This window comes from Rhinolophus sinicus, chromosome 14 (assembly GCF_057876585.1).
Source record: "Rhinolophus sinicus isolate RSI-liver-muscle chromosome 14, RSI-T2T, whole genome shotgun sequence".
Lineage (NCBI taxonomy): Eukaryota > Metazoa > Chordata > Mammalia > Chiroptera > Rhinolophidae > Rhinolophus > Rhinolophus sinicus.
This window is the reverse complement of record NC_142514.1, coordinates 80026677-80039251: the sequence shown is the minus strand read 5'-3', so window position 1 is coordinate 80039251 and position 12575 is coordinate 80026677.

The window sequence follows — 12575 nt, the reverse complement described above, 5'->3', positions numbered from 1 at the left end:
TAACAGGAGAGTGGGAAGGAAGTCCCCCTTACCCATGTAGGGCTTCACATAAATTCTTGTACTTTCCTTTCAGCCATGTGAAAAGTTCACACTTCCCAACTCCCTGTGAAGTTAGATGTGGCCATGTGACTTGCATTGGCTAATGAAGTGTAACTGGAAAGGACATGGACCACTTCCAGGTAGGTTCTTTAGAGCAATTGCATTATTTGCCACATTTCCTTTTCCTCAGTGATCATGGAAACACATGCTCAAATGAAGCTCCCAGAAACCGGAGTCCCAGAGTAACCATCATAACAAAACTTCTTGCTGAATGGAACCGTAGTATTATTACTGAACAAAAAGAGTTCGTCCACCTGGCACTAGCATAGCCAAAAACTAAACATTGAGAATTGCAGTGGAGAAATATTGGCTATTTTATTATGAATGGGGCCACCCAGGAAAATGGGAAGCTAATGCTCAAAAGCTCAAACTCCCCGATGGCATACAGGTTACAGGTTATACAGGGCAAAATCACAAGGCATTGTGGCTAGGGGGTTTTGGGGTCGTGCTGGGAACTGATTGGTCAGAGGTGAGGTAAAGGTACTAAATCATTTTTTCAAATCTTAGGATAGTTTCAGAGTCCCTTTGTCTGCTTTCATGGAAAAGTAGCCAGGGCGTCATTCCACCTTAGGACTTAGGAGCTGAAATATAACTTAGGTCAAGATATTATCTTTATCCTGCCAGAGGTCCATTAGTCAGGTCCCAGCTACTGTCTTCCGCTGCCTCTGGGATTCCTAATAATCTGGGAGAAAGGCTAGATCTCCAAGGAATATATATACAAAGGGTGCCAAAAAATATATATATACACATTTTAAGAAAGAAAAACTGTATTAAAATTGTAATACTCAATATATACTGATAACAAAAGATGAATACAAGTCACGTTTGACTTCCGCAATTACAAGAGGTGCTCAAAGTGGTTACCATCAGCGTCCAGACATTTCTGATTATGGCAAACTACTGCTTAAGCAACTCTGACCAAAGTGTCCATTTGTATACATTTTTCTGGTACCCCAGGTATATAGTATATATATCATAAGGACTCTTGATTTCGGTATGAGCAAGAAATACCCTTGTGCTGTATTAAGCATCTGAATATAATCCAGCTCATCCAGAATGATAGTCTCAAAAAAAGGTGCAATTTTGATGCTTAATAAATATTAATATATGTAATTTATTTAACTAGTTTTAATCAATTGTTTCTAATAAAAGTTGAACTTATAATTCAACTGAAGAGAAAAATTTAATGCTGAGATCATTATGATCATGGGAAAAAAATAAAACATTAATTTTGATTTATGTGCTTTTGTGAGAGAAGTATGATGAGGTGATCAGTAAAAGCCTTTTATCCCAATGCAATTCATTTCATCAAACTTGAAATGGATTACACTAGGATAAATTCCTGAGGGGATATGGAATGGAAATACGAATTCAAGGACAGAAAAGAACAAAGAACAATATAAAATTTCAACTCTAAAAGTAAAGTTTTTAAATATATTTTTCATGTGAGTGATGATGGTTTAGTTTTCATTGGACATGTTTTTAAAGTGATATAACACTTTCACTTGAAATAAGCCAGGAATTGTAACTGTTTGCAACTGAACTTATGATTAAAGTTTTTAGGCATCAATTAATATTATGTAGGAGGATAAATAATTCATAAAATTTTGGAAGGATACTTGAAAAAAAAAATTGAAGTTGACAATTCTTATCTATTTTGGGCAGAGTTTCTAAACCTTGGCACTGTTGACATTTTGGAGCCAAATAATTCTTTGTGGAGGGGCTGTCATGTGGAGGGGCTGTCCTGTGGAGGGGCTGTCCTGTGCACTGTAAGGTGCTTATCAGCACCCGGGACTTCTACCTACTTGATGCAATTAACATCCTGCCTTCCCAGTGTGACAACAACAAATGCCTCTAGATATTGCCAGATATACTTGGGGGAAGCAAAATTGTTCCCAGTGAAAAACCACTGGTCTGTTCATAAGTCTATGTCAAAAATATTTTTCTTGTCTTCCTGCTTCCACTCTATTCAAAGTCACGAATTGTCCTGAAAACATTGACAGTGACTCTAGAATCCCCTCAACTCTATTTCTATTCTTCTCCAAGCTTAAGAGAAGTAGCCAAGAAGTGACAACTTACGCCGAGACCAGTTAACTCATTTATTTTTTCTGCCTGCCCCTGAAACGCATGTGTGTTTGTGACCCTGCTTCAAACTGAATTTCCTTTAATGAAGAACGAAAACCTTGAGTTAGCACTATGCAGGGCTGTTTCATGTCTAACTACTTTATGTCCAATATTATGTTAGCTACATGAGTGTGTGCGCGCACACACACACACACACACACACACAATAATCCAACATATCCAGAAGAAAGATTTAGATTTCTTGAAGCTCAGATCTTACTTAGCTTCTTAACAAATGGGATGTATTTAGTTCTTGAGGAGTAATGCATAGGGGAAAAAGATTTTATGGATCAATAGAAGCAAACATAAAAGCAGCTTATTAAAGAAATGGGCTGAGGGTCAGTGAGCCAATAGGAAAAAAAAAAAGAAGAGTGGCAGTTATCTTGTTTTGTATGTCCCACAAGCTGGACGTAAACTAGTTTGAGCTGAATCGGGAGGTCTTCATTCATCAACTCAGGAGGGAGAACGTCATAGTCTTTTCAAACGTCTGCAGAAGCCAGATGCTGTGTAAATACTTAGCTGCTTTTTTTGTCTAAGTTTGGGGCTATTTGTCTTGCAGCTTTATTTAACAACGGCAGCCCTGCAAAGACAAGCAGAACACAGGGAAGAAAGTCAGCTCTTGGTTTGGAAAGTCTAGAGAAGCAAATTATTTAGATACCCATAGGGTTATGTGAGGAGCCTGGAGACGAGATTTGATTTGAGTCTGCCCCGTATTGTACTGGAATAAAAAAATAATCTACTGCTTGGGTATCCCAGAGACTTCAGTGTCTGGTTTCTTCCTGTGTTCTGCTTTCAGAATAGGAACCCTTCTTTTTAAAAATTATAATAAATCAAAAACAGGACAGGAGAGATGAGAACAGAGCTGAAATGCTCTTTCTTGCTTGCTTTCTACCTTTTTTCCTTCAAATTTTCATAACCTCAAAGGAATAGAAAGCAAATTAGCTATCAACTTCACAATAGACTATGAAAAGCTTAACTCTTCTTGCTGGTATCCCAGGCCACCTTGTCAGTGAAGGCAAGAAGGCAGCAGTCCTGGAATCCAGATGGTAGCAGACGATGGAAACTAGAGCAGGCGGTACTCTTTTCCTCAAAGCTATCAAGAACACTAAGAAATGCTTTCAAATGAGGACAGTTCCGGTAAATCATGGGATACAGCACTGAGGAAGAATGAGATAATGGAATAAACCAGCATCCCTGAAATTCAGCCAAAAGTTATCACCAAGAGACTTGATAGCACCTTTTATTTGAAAAGATTCTGAAATATTTTATTAATACATAGTTTACCAAATATGTGCCACATACTCAGAACCTTTGTCATTCTGTTTGTTCTCTCTCTAAGACACACTTCAGCCTAAACTATCTCTCTGGTGCTCAAATGTACTGTTTAACAATTTTTCAGACGTAGAAATCAAATGGACTGCTTTTTGTTTAAAGTTTCTTCGAGACATTGGAGAATGATGCTATATGAATCAAATGAATCAATGAATGTGGAATGAGATTGTTATCATCATAATTGCAGAGTTAATGAGGACAGAGATCCACAGGGAAAAAAGACAAAAGGAGGACACTGTGATTTATGCTGAACTCATATACATAATGATCAGTGAGATCTGGGGAAAAAGAAAAGCATATCTCAAATGAGAAGATCCCAAGGTCTGTAACACTTAAATAAAAATCTCAAGCCAAACGTCACGTAAAAAGGCCCTTTGATTCGCTAGCTGGCTTTTGTATCACACAAAACCTCAGTGAAATAAATGCTGAAGGTGATGGTGCAGAATAACCTAAACCAGCTGAGCAATAATAATAAAAGTCAAGCTGTATGTTTATTATACAGCAAATAATTAGCAGATAAAAATTCGTACAAATGGGGTTGGGGGCAGGGTGAAAAGGTGAAGGCATTAAGAAATACAAATTGAGGGGCGGCTGATGGCTCAGTTGGTTAGAGCTCAAGCTCTGAACAACAGGGTTGCCGGTTCAATTCCCACATGGGATGATGGGCTGTGCTCACTGCAACTAAAGATTGAAAACGGCAACTGGACTTGGAGCTGAGCTGCGCCCTCCACAACTAGATTGAAGGACAAGGACAGGAGCTGATGGGCCCTGGAGAAACAGACTGTTCCCCAATATTCCCCCCATTCAGAAAAGAAATACAAATTGGTAGTTAATACAGTATGGGGAATATAATTAACACTTTTGTAAAGATCATGTAACATGCAAGACGGGCACTGGACTTATCAGGGGGATCACGTCATAGACTATGTAGATGTCTGACCACTGCGCTATACACCTGAAGCTGAAGCAGAATAATATTGTACATCAACTATAACTAAATATGTATGTGTATATAGTCATGGGAGGTGGAGTACAGTCAAAGGAATTGTAACAGCTGTATAAGATGTCAGAGGGTTTGTAGCTTGGGGGGTGGGTTATCACTTTATGAGGGGTTTAAATGTCTAACTATTACATTGCTTTGTATACCTGAAACTAATTTTTAAAAACTGGAAAAAAAGTCATACAGAAGTTCCAAATAAATGTCTGCAGAGGACAGACAAGCAAAATAAATGTGTAAATCAGGCTGAGGGTAACACAATAGGAACTTGCGGGACCTCTTCAAACAAAAAATAAAACACCATAGTAGTTGAGCAAGACAGGTCAGGTTTAGGCAAGAAAACAAATTTACAACACCCCTTGTAAGTAACACTGGCTCTTTCCTCGTCACTAGAGGCTTCTACCCCTAAAATTGGTCCCTGAATGACATCTTTGAGAACAGGTTGAGAATTTGTCCTGTTTATGAAAACAGCTCAGTGACTCAAGTCAAGAAATACTTATTGAATTCTTTAATTGAGTCTTTTACCCTACAGGATTGCTTCCCTTGAATTGGACTGCGGTCCTCATGTTTCCATTAGGGATAATGACCATCCATTGTATCACACAGTGTTCTCTTGACAAGGACCCGAGAGAAATGCCTTTCAAATCTCCCTGCAGGAACAGGAGAAAACCAGGACTTTGTTTTTCACTTATGGACAATGGCTGCTAGTTCTTCTCTCTTGTTCCTTAGAAATCTGTGGGCCAAATTTGTAGGCCTTTTTAAGCTTCTTATCAGGAGCATGTGATACATTACTGTGTGATAAATTTACCTTTGGCTTTTATTACCCTAATATGATTTTTCTTTCTCCTTAATTCCCTCATCTATTTAGCCTCTGGGGCAGATTTCTTTTTTTTTTTTTTTAATTTGATGTGTTATTTCACATCCACTGAGAATTGAGTATAAATTAATTGAGTTGGACGAGAACTTCTAAAACCTACATAGACCATTTCTCAGTCAATGGTTATGCATTGGGACCATGTTCTTCCATACCCCAAACTGACATTGCTTTAGAACTGGATAAGGGGAACAAAATGTTCTACATTGACAAGAAACATTTTTTAAAATAAATGATTTACTGCACTTATTTTTGGTGACTTTTTTTATTGTGGTAAAATACACAAAATATAAAATTTACTGTTTTTAACAATGTTAAATGTACAGTTCAGCAACATTGTGAACCTTTACAATGTCCTGAAACCATCACCACTATCCAGCTCCAGAAAATTTTTATCACCCCAAAGAGAAACTCTGTATTCATTAAACAATAACTCCCCTTTATCTCCTCTTCTCCCAGCCACTAGTAACAACTATTCTACTTTCTATCTTTATGAACTTGCCTATTCTAGGTTCCTCATATAAGTGGAATCACACAACGTTTGTCATTTTGTGACAGGCTTATTTCACTCAGCATAATGTGTTCAAGGTTCATCCATGTTATAGTATGTATCAGAATTTCATTCCATTTTTAAAGACAGAATAATATTCCACTGTATGTATATAGCATATTTTGTTTACCCATTCATCTGTCAATGGACATTTGGATTGTTTCTACCTTTTGGCTATTGTGAATAACACTATTATGAACATATGTGTACAAGTATCTGTTTGAATTTTTACTTTCAATTCTTTGGGGGTACATACCTAGAAGTATAATTGCTGGATCATATGGTAATTCTATGTTTAGCTATTTGAGGAACCACTAAACTATTTTCCACAGCACTCCACCATTTTACATTCTCACCAGCAATACAATGTTCTAATTTCTTGACATCCTCACCAACATTTTCCATTTTTTAAATAATAGCCACCCTGATAGACGTGAAGTGGTATCTCCAAGATATGTTATTAATTAAAGGAGTCTTTCTATCCAATTCAACATAACCCCCCCCCCCCCCGCCCTTTGGGAGGCACTATAGATAAGAGTATTTGTCTAGAGGAAGTCTGAAGTAAAGCAAACCCTGGTTTGAACAACTTTTTCTTATTTATTTATTTTTTTATCTGTTAAGTGGGAATAAAAATAGGCTGCACCTCATAGATTTGTTTTAATAATCAAAGAGAAAAATGCACCTCAAGGGTTTAATGCAGGGGCAGGTAGACAGTAATCACTCAAGAAATGGAAAGGACTAATAGCCATACTTAATCAAATGCAACTTTCCTTCAAACTTGTAGCTGACAAAAGACTCAGCTGATTCAGTCAATGTTAATCAATAAACCCTAGCGATTACGTGACCATTGTCAAGTTCTAATTGCTGGTTAACGATGGGCTGGGTCATGCATATCAAGACTCCCTCTAAAAATAATAAAAAATACTGGATTTAAAATAATAACAACTTTAAGCTTGTTCAGTACTATAGAACTGAAAAGACAGGGGGAAGATCACAGGCAAATTTTTGACTGAAAGTCAGTAGCTAGAGAAGTAAGCATATTATTGCAGCATGAAATCTCTCATGCACCCTGATAGCACTTGCTGACATCCTTTATCTCTTATCTCAGCTTTAGTTCCGCAGCTATATAAGGTGAAAGAGAGTGGTCAAATTTCAGGTCCCACTCAATGAAGAGAGTTTGATAGAAGACCCTGCCTATGCTAAATTGGGACCCCCAAAGGATTAAATCCTCAGGGTTAGAATGATGGGATCTACATACAAGTCCCAACTTCCCCCCCCCCCGCCCCCCCCCCCCCCCCCCGCCCCCAACACACACACACACTCCCGCTTCCCAGGTGAGTGCAAAGATGGCCATTGAGCAGAATAGGAGGAAGTGAAAGGAAAGAGTGGGGATCTCCCCGAGAAGTGGTAGACTCAGAACTCCCTTAAAGGAAGTACAGTTTTAGTTTAGCTGACTTCTTTACAGCAACAATGGAGATGAGAAGGCACCGGAGAAAGATTTTTAACGTGCTGAGGAAAATAACTACCTGGGAAAACTATCTTCCAGAAGTGGAAAAAATAAAGTCATGTTAAAATAAACAAAAACTAAGAGTTCATCACTAGCAGATCCTCTCTAAAGAATATTCTTCGGAATAAGAAGAGTCATCCCAGATAGGAGGCCTGACATGCCAAAAGGAGTAAGTGGTAAACATGTGGGTAAAAGTAACTAAATGGTAAAAATAAAAATAAAAAACAAACAAACCAAAAACAGCAATGATATTATCTACTGGAGTAAAAGTAAATAGATGAAAAAGACTCAAAATACCACACAAAAATGGCATATAAGTCAGGAATGAGATGAATGGCCTTAAAGTGTTCTGAGCACCAGTATTATTTGGAGATGAGGGCAAAGGTTTTAATAAAATATAGACTTTAATAAGTTAATCATACATGTTATAACTTCTAGGAACTGAATAGAAGACTAGAAATGGAGTATATAACTTCCATATTAGTAGACGAGGAAAAAAGTAAATGATTAAAAATTCTCAGTCATGAATACTAACATTAGTAGAAGAAACTTTAATGAGAAACAGGATAGCTGAATAGCCTCAATATGTCACTCCCAAATTATTTACTAATTAGTGTGGTGGTTTTACCATATGTCCACAAATTCTTTGACACTCTTTCCTCTAAGAGATGGAGCTAAATCCCCTTCCCTTGAATGTGGGTTTTTAGTGAATAGAATATAAAAAGAGAAAAAAGGACAGTGGAGCGACCCGGAAAACACCACCTTACCAAGTCAACAAAGTTCACATCACCAGTAGTATTAAGTTATGTTGATTCCATTAACCCCTGATATGTTGCAATGAGAAGAGTGCTTTGCCTCTGTGGTCACCATCTTCTTATTATTTTTCTTCTCCTTCTTTTTCTTCCGCTTCTTCTCTTTCTCCTCCTCCTCTTTCTCCTCCTCCTCCTCCTCCTCCTCCTCCTCCTCCTCCTCCTCCTCCTCCTCCTCCTCCTCCTTCTTCTTCTCCTCTCTCTCTCTCTTTCAACACACACACACAACAGCAACAACAACACAACACCGATAACCAAAGTCTAATAATAAGAAAACATCAAGCAAACCCAAATTGAGAGACAAAGTACGTGACCATCTCTATTCAAAAGTGTCAAGGACATGAAAGACTTGGAAAGTGTGAGAAACTATCACAGATTGGAAAAGACTAAAGAGACTCTGAATGAAATAATATATAATATCCTGGTTTGAATCCTGGAACCGAAAAAAAAAAAAAAAAAAAAAAAAGCAGTAGAAAAACCACCGGTATGGCAGACAGACCCTAGGGTTGCCTGTTTACCAATCCTTGCCTTGTGGGCCTTCCCAACACATCCATGCTTTCTTACTTCCTGAAAGCATGCTTCTTCAGAGCTGGCAATAGAAAGAATTTGAGTTTACTAGCAAGGTGGAGTCATATTTAACAAAACATAATCATAAGAGTAGTATTTCATCACCTTTGCTATATGCCGTTGGATAGAAACTGTCATAGGTCCCACCCACACTCGACAGCTGGGGAGTATAAAAGGATATGAACTCACTTTGTTAGTTTCGATAAATGTATCATGGCTATATAAGATGTTAAAATTAGAGGACACTGGGTGTAGGTTATATATAAACTCTGTATTATCTTCACAACTATTCTATAAATCTAAAATAATTTCAAAATAAAAAGCTTTAAAAAATTCTCAGTCAATTCCCAAAAGAAGGCAAGAAAGGAAAGAAAAAAACATAAAATAAGTGGACAAATAGAAAGTACATAATAAGGTGATAGATTTTTAAAAAAAATAAATGAGTTATTTCCTTAAACGTAAGAATGTAAGAGGAGGAAGATTGTCAAACTAGAAAAAAAAAGTGCTATTATGAGAGAGAAATCTAAAGCATAGAAATACAAAAAAGATTAAAAGTAAAAGAATGGAAAATATACATTATGTAAATACACATTTTTAAAAAACTAGAATAGCTATATAAATTGTCTTGAAGGCAAAAGATAGTCCTAGAGCTTTAAAAAAAAATGTTGCTTCATGATGATAAAATGTTTGATCTACCAAGAAGACATTACAATATAAAACATTACACATGGAAAAACAGTCTCAAAAAATACAAAGCAAACATTAACAGAACAGAAAGGAGAAAGAGACAAATCAGCAAGCACAGTGTGAGATTTTAAGACACTTCTCTCAGTAATTGACTATGGAATTTTTTTAAAAATCAGCAAGACTATAGAAGACTTGAATAAAACAATTAATAACCTTAACCGAATCAGTATAGTTAAAACCCTGCACTTAAGAGCTCCAGAATTACACATTTTTATTTATTTGTTTATTTATTTATTTATTTATTTATTTATTTATTTATTTATTTAAGGAGGGCGCAGCTCACAGTGGCCCATGTGGGGATCAAACTGGCAACCTTGGTGTTATCAGCACCACGCTCTAACCAACTGAGCTAACCAGCTACCCCTACACATTCTTTTAAAGCAAATATTTGAGCATTGATCAAAATTTAAAAATTGATTATTTTCTGAGCCATAAGGCAAGTTTCAACAAATTTCAAAATGTTGAAATCATACACAGTGTATTTTCTCAAGGCAAAGTAATTGAGTTCTAAATAGGTAAAAAAGAAAAAACATTTAAATCCCTATATGTTAGAATTCAAGTAACAAAATTCTAAATAATTCATAGGTCAATGAAGAAATCATAATGGAAATTAGACAATTAGAAATTTTGTACTAGAAATTAATAAAAAATATTACAAATCAAAGTTTGTGAGATGCAGATAAAATAGCATTTGGGAAATTCTTAAATTAGAATTTTTAAATTAAAATTTTATATTAGAAAGAAGAAAGATTTAAAATTAATGAGCTAAGTAAACATCAATCACAGGAAGTCAGAAAAAGAACAAAATAGACTCAAAGAAATTGAAAGAAGGATTAATGGTAGTTTGGACATCCTCCTTCCTCACAGCTTTCATATTTTGACACCTCTTAAAATGCTAATTTACAAAATACACAGATGCTTCCTGGCTCCTCTGAACTGTTAGTAAAGACATTTACTTGCAGTACCCTGGCTTGTAGCAGAAAAAAGGTACATTTGAAAAATACAATGAGATCTCACTATACATATTTCAAATTATTTTTACAAATTTAATTCTCATAATAGCAAGTGTTGATTAAGATATGGGTCAATGGAAACTTTCATACATTGCTGGTAGGAGTGTCAATTTGCTTAACCACTTTGAAAAATAGTTTGGCATTATCCACTAATATATAAATATATATTACTACAAATTCATTTTAGTCTAAGAACTCATGTTTGGCTTAATATACAAAAATCAAATTAACATAATTCACCACCTTAACTGAAAAGAAGAGAAAATCATGTAATCATATTAATAAAAGAAATAAATGCAGTTGAATAAAAGTCTACATCCACTCAAGATAAAAACCCATCACACACAGAAATAAATTTTTTTAAACTGATAAAGTGTATGCAACATATATACATTAAGTATGATATTTAATGGTGATTTAATGGTGAAGCTTAATGGTGAAGCTTCCTCCCCACCTGACCCCCCACCCCCACCCTATCAGAAACAAAACAATATCCAGTTTCACCATTTTTTTCCAACATTGCCCTGGAGTTCAAGAATAAAGGACTTAATCCCCTGCTCCTGAAAGTGCTGTTAGCAGACAACCTTCAGCTGTCAGCCTTTGAAAATTGCTTTGGCTGAAGAAAGACACCTCCCTCAAGGGCACACCTCCTTCCAGGGAGGTCTACATCCAATGACTGATCAAGGTGGAGGTATAAAGATCTGTCCCCTTTGCCCCAAGTTTGGAAATAGCTGAAGGGTTATGCCTGTTTTAGAACTTTCCATAAGCTTGGATAAGGCCTCTGCTGAGACTGCATCCTCAGTTCAACTTATCTCTCTTGCTAACTTTCCTTCCCTCATGAACCTGAGAGTACTCCCTAATAATCCGTGTGCATGTTGACCTCTAACTCAGAGTCTGTTCTCAGGAAACTCAAGGTACAACTGAGTCAGTGCAAGAAGGATGGAAGGGACAGAGAGAAGGAGGGAGAGAGAAAACGGAGGGAAGGAGAAAGGGAGACTAGAAGGAAAGGCATAAGTATGGAACAAAAAATAAAACTGTCAATACTTGAAGCTTACAGGACTAAATTCAAAACCATCTATAAAACAACTATTAGAATTAATAACTGAATTTAGCACGTTTGCTGGATACAAAAATTAATTGTATTTCTATTATCAGTGACAATTAGAAAATAAACTTAAAAAAAGCAAAACGAAACTGAATTGTCTGTGAACCCATACATTAATGATGAAACTACAAAGAAAAGAAAGGAAATAACTTGCCTTAAAAAATACTCAGGATAATATTTACATCTAGGACCAATGTAAGGATACATGTTGGAAGAGTGGGAGTAGAAGGTTCTGGGTTGCTGTAAATATTCTATTTCTTTGGCCTGGGTGTTGGTTATACATGTGCTATTTTAAATTGCATACTTAAGTTTTGAGCAGTTTCTGGCATAAATTCCATATTTCACAATAAATGGCCATTGACTTGTCTTATCTTTGATTTGCTTAATCCTAGAAGTTTCCTGCATTCATTTAACTGATTTGGGAGTACAGTTGTCCAGTGATGACAGCACATTATAAAAAGCACATTTTTTATAATTATAGATTATTAGTTGGGACACAAAAGAAAGCAAAAGAGGAGATAAGTCAGGCCATTTCTGAATTTTACCTGCTTAAGATCATTTTAGGTTAAACTGAATCTCATGGATACCATTCTACACAGTGTGGTAGAGGGAGCATTTAACTTTTAGTGCCAGAAACTTGAGTTCACATCCTGGCACAATAATCATTCCTTCCCCTTAATGAGACTCAATTTCTTTATCTATAAAATGGACACAATTATATCTTTATTGAAAAATAAATACGAGGTTTTTTTTGTGCCCCTGGGGGTAGTTTTTGTGTGTAAGAAAAAAATCTTCAAATGATTATGTTGATTTTACAATTAATATACAATTTATTAAAGTTACACAATTTT